Source organism: Rhyacophila brunnea, unplaced genomic scaffold (assembly GCF_057557595.1).
Source record: "Rhyacophila brunnea isolate RB1 unplaced genomic scaffold, BYU_Rbru_1.0 scaffold_6, whole genome shotgun sequence".
Classification (NCBI taxonomy): Eukaryota; Metazoa; Arthropoda; class Insecta; order Trichoptera; family Rhyacophilidae; genus Rhyacophila; species Rhyacophila brunnea.
This window is the reverse complement of record NW_028233276.1, coordinates 12,790,510-12,796,290: the sequence shown is the minus strand read 5'-3', so window position 1 is coordinate 12,796,290 and position 5,781 is coordinate 12,790,510.

Below are 5,781 nucleotides of genomic sequence, written 5' to 3'. Positions count from 1 at the left end.
CAGCTATTCAAAATATTACTAATGCATAATAATAATATTGGGGGTATGAACGGAGTAATGACACTCTTTATTCTGTCCGTACTTTACTGACAAATTGGTTCCAAAAACATCTCATGTTAATTAGATATATCAAAAATCCGAACCAAAAAACAAATAATTGCAATTTTAAAAAATTTGCATTACGAAATCGTCTTTTTGCAATCCGGGTTTCGACTTTTGGCGTCTTCAGGCACTACGCGCACTCACCAATGGTAAATTCACACTGAACGTATACAGTTAATTCTAGCATATAGAATAAAATTAAATAAAAACTTTACTACCCACTAAATAAAGTGAATAACCAGGTAATCACAATTAATACACTTACTGAATGTATTAATATTAAGTAGGTAACTAATTATCTATTAGAAATGGGTTTTTACAAACATTTAAAAATATTCAAAATTTGTTTATAAGCGAGAATTAACTGTATTCACTGTCAGCGTGCATGTACCATCGGTGTATAAAGATGCCGAAAGGTGAAATCCGGGCAGCAAAAAACGACTCAAATGGAATAGTACAAAACTTAAATCCATTATGATGTTCACAAATTCATTTTTCTGTTATGCTGTGGTATTTATTATAATTTGTTATTATATATTTGAACTTTTGGTTAGAAACTCTTAACAATTTAATATGTAGAGATGAGTATAATCAGATGGATTCTATGCTAGATTCAGATAAAATGATTTTTAAAAAAAACTGTCATTACTTCCCTCACAACTTATATATATAATAATAATCATAATAAATTCAATATCATACTTTTTAATAAATATACAATTTTCAAATCTTCTTTTCATGCACAAGTTTGTCAAAACAAAATTCTGACCTTATTTTTCCCATGCAATTAATAAAATTGATAATAACTCTCTAAGTAAAATAAGTTTCACTGGTCTCGGAATGGTTTATTCCTTTAAATAGTTCAGTTTAATTACTGCCCTGCTTTAAACAATCACATGCTATTATCTTATACATTACTCTAATTATTCAAAACTGTTTCATTTTCAATTACTTTAAGTTACCACCACGCTAAAGTAGACTGCATCCATTCACACTCAATCTAGAGTAACATCATTCATATTATTACTTTATATTCAATTACCTTTATTAATTATTTTTAAATGGACTATTACAGAAATTTAGTAGAAAATACCTGCTTTAATATTTGAAAGAATTGAATGAAACAAGTCCGTTAGTTATATTTTTTAATTCATAAAATTGGCACAGACACAGTCCTCTACTTTAGGGTGGCAGAATTATTGAAATATACTTTAGCGCAAAACTATCAAAAGCTATGAACTTTTAGATATATAATATATATATTTTTAAATAAAACTTTCATTCAGAAATATCTCAATTAATCACTCGGGGAATAATAGTGGCACAAGTCCAAATTTGTCATTTTTTAGTTAAGTATGCAGAAATGTTCCAAGATATCATTTCTATCAAAAAACAAATAGCGGCACGATTCTTAAAAATATAATGGTGGCCTTAAAAGCATTTTTGTCATTATCATATTATAACATTTTACTTGAATTCAAGCAGAAATAGTGGCACAACGATCATTGTGCCATTGTTATTGTGGATAACATTCAAATTAAGATGACTCAAGTGTGCCGACTTCACACTATTATAAAGTGAATTTAAAAAAAAAACTGATTTAACACCCAAATAAAATATTCATTCTCCTGCAAAAACAAGTTTTTCGAGTTGTGCCAATATTATTCCCCGGGTGCAAAACATTATTGAGTATTATAACATCCACTTAATTCAATGAGTAATTTGTTTTATGAAATTTTTTTTTCCGCTAAATTCTCTCAAAAGTGGCGTTATAATTTTTGTAAGCTATCAAAACTCCGGAGTCATCCCCTAATGATTGCATTAGGCCATTATATAATAATTACGATGAGACTTAATTAATAATTAAATTGAACACAAAAATAAAAGACATCATTTCATTGTCAGTTAGAAATTATTTAATAACTACGATGTACAAAAACAATAAAATTATTTCAATGTGTTCAACTGCCATTGTGGAATGTTTAAATATAATATGTCCATACAGTATTGTGCAAGAAGACATTTAAATTTAAATTTGTTATCATTTTGTGCTTTTTAAAAATACTTTGGTTAATATTACAATAAAATTACTATTAGTAATAAAATTAATATGACACTAGATAAAAGAATAAATTTAAACAATATATTACAATTATTAAGCTATTTTATTTTCTAGGTTTAAACTCAAACCAGTCTATAATTTATTTGGACACTGTTACAATAGAGAAATTTAAATTTAAATAACGTTTTAAAAATCATCCACTTTACGCATTATTTATGTTACAAAATATACATACAATGCCAGATGTTTTGACCAGAACTGTTAGAACCTCCAAATTAATTAAGGTTCAGCTCCGAGTTCGGATGGGTCCCAGTGGAAAAATCGAATGAATGTATTTAGTAAAAAATCAGGGTTCGGTTCCGGTTCCAAAGATAAACTTAACTGTTGAAAATTAAAGTGTGCATTGAATAAATATTATATAATAATTTGTATGTATATTTTCTCAATAAAAGAGCGGTGAATATACAAGATTTGTTCGTTACATTGATCAGAAAGATGATTTACATTTTTGTCACTGAGATGCAAAACAATTTGTTAATATTTTTTAATTAGTCGTATGAATTGTCTCGATCCATACATTTCCGCACGTCTACAAATTAATCACGATAAGTAACATTAGAAATCAAAGAACTTACAGATAGAACAGCGTACTTTATTTATATCAGAAAATTGAGCGTAGAAAAAAAAGGTAAATTACATTTTAAACCAAGGATATTTTTTACCATTTCTTTGTTTATTTTAGGGTTGCATTATTTAAGAAATATAAAAAGAAACTAACGTAATTAACCTTCACTAGGTTAACTGAGGCTATTAGTTTCAAAGTCGGTATTGTCCATTTTTACTTTTTTTATATTCATGATTATTTATGATTCTGTAAAATATACTCAAATCCACCTCTGTGGGGTTAGTTAAATAGAATTATTATTAATACTACCGACTGAAGGTACTTGATGGAATTTGAATTTAAATTCTAATGGATTTAAGTTTTGTACTATTCCATTAGTACAAAACTTAAATCCATTAGAATTTAAATAGAATTAAACCGGAAGCAGATACCAAAGTTGCTTATATTCATTTGCCGCCATTCTTTTTATTTTACGACTAATTTTAAATGTGATTTTTTGTTAAGGCCATGCATTAGTTGAGGCACGGTCTAAAAAGATCGTTGCTAGGCGATGTGCGGATTGCGGGTCGCGGGTGAAAATGACGCCTGTCAAACGAAATATTATTTCTCATATAAATCCAACATACGTCCATTTTATGTTCTGTTTATTATTCTATTAGTATCAATAATAATATATTCATTGACATGTTTGCTTTTTAAAGTAAATGGGTAAAGTTTTTAGTCATCTTTACACGATTTTAGAATTAATTGGCCCGTCGCCATCACGCAGCAAAGTGACGTGCGTCCGACTCCACGTTCTCTCAATGAATGCAAAGCAAGTACAAATTTTCGTCGCGCGTACAGTTGAACATTATTTGGCGTTTCACTGATGCGTCACCTTAAGGACATCTATTTTAATTTCACTATTTCCTACTCCTAAATAATATGCTTGATGGTTATATGCGATTATCTCAAAATGGCAGAATATGGAGGTTACCGACTTTGAAACTAACGGGTTTAATTAACCTTTTCACTACCAGGCAAATTTTACTACATAAATAGGTACTTTAATTATAGGCCAGCTATTTTTGGAATAAAATAAATCACTTTGAAAGTAATATGAAACTTTTTTTGACACTAATTTGAAAAATATTGTTTTGAAAACATACACGGAACAGACAAAAAACATACATGACGTCGCTGACAGTGATGTTGCATGTTAACTGCTCGCGACATTATCCATGTTAATTTTCTTAGGTAATAGATTTTTTAATTCAGTAATATAATCTGTCCACGCATACAATTCTCCGTGTACGACTTACGCCGAGTGCAAATTTCTCTAGGTGTATCAATACACATTATATTGTATGATATTCGTAGTCAATGATAAATTAATAAACTAGCTACATGGGTACATTTTTGTATTTTGAAACCATAGTATTTATTCGTTAAAGTTATGGTGGCCGCGCGGCATAAGCGTTGGACTACAAAGCCGTGGGTCCCAGGTTCGAATCCTGGGTCTGGCAAGTACAAAAATTGTTTTTCAATTTGTGTGTGTCAGGGTATGGACCTAATAGGTTGAGCAAGTGGCTGACATCCATTTCTCGTAAAAAAAAAAACAAAATCTGTCAATACAAACCTCCACTCTGTGGAGGCCCATATGATCCTATCAGGATCGGACATGGTCGAAAAAAAAAAAAAAAAAAAAAAAGTTATACCTAAAAATAATTTGTTCAATTGAATAATCGTTGTTTTATTGGTGGGAAAATTGAGGACAGCGTAATTTGTAATAAATAATAAATTACAGGTGAGACTTTGTCACAGTAAATTTAAATTGGGGTTGGGGTTAATCAAATTTACTAATTAATTTATACCTAGACAGATCAATAGAAATACCGCACAACTAGACGTAATGAATTATTATTAATTCAAAATTTATAACGATTCGTTTTATATGTATTGTTAGGAAAAATTATTAGAAAATATTCATAAAATGTATAGTTTAAATTTATAATCAGTCGAAACTATAGTATAATCATTTATTTTGATGATAAAATATATTTTATACTCACAGCAGTGAGGAATGAAAAATCAAAGATGAGCAAGAAAGCTGAATATCTTAGACAACTAGCATTCTAAATATTTGTAATTTTTTTTTTAATAAAATGACAAATCTCTTTATTTTATAAAGATATTGTAATATGTATGTACCATACATTTTGATAAATTTGAAAAAATCACAAGTTACAATATAATAATAATATATATATTCTAGCCAAAATCGAATTACACAAACAGACAAACGACGTTAATTTTAAAAATTAAAAAAAACACATTCCGAAAAAAGGAAGGTGCATACTTTCCATATTTATAAAACATACAATTTATTTTCATTCAAACTTACCACGTCATCAGTTATTTCTGATTATTTTAACTGTGTTTTTTAAAACATTCATTGTGCAATAATTATCAGTTAAATGTTCACAAATTATAAAATACATCAGTCGCTGAAGATATTGTGGTAGAAGAAAGATTTCAATAGCTGATACATTTCTAGTCTTACACATTTTCAAACGATATCTTTTAATTGCTACACTCCTTCCGTATTAATTTCTATACAATCTAATCCCTGCTTGTAACAACTTAATTAAATATTTGAAAAAGGAATATAATATTATTATCATCTGTTCAACGTCATACCGATGGGATAATTAAAAGTTAACGGAAAATATCTGCAAAAGAATGAATTTTGACAAAGCGACACATATATTGTTCAATAACAACAAAGGAAGAATACAGAACCTTCTTTCTTCCGTATTGTAATTTAACGTATCTTAATTTTTGTTATTATATATTTTAATTAACTTTAATAATATTTGCTGCGAATGTATATATATTATGAATTAGCTGTCTTGTGATATTGGCGACTGTGATACACGATTAACATTGATACAAACATTCCTATAATGAATACGAAAATATAAATTCGAAAAATAGTTGCACAGTATCATAA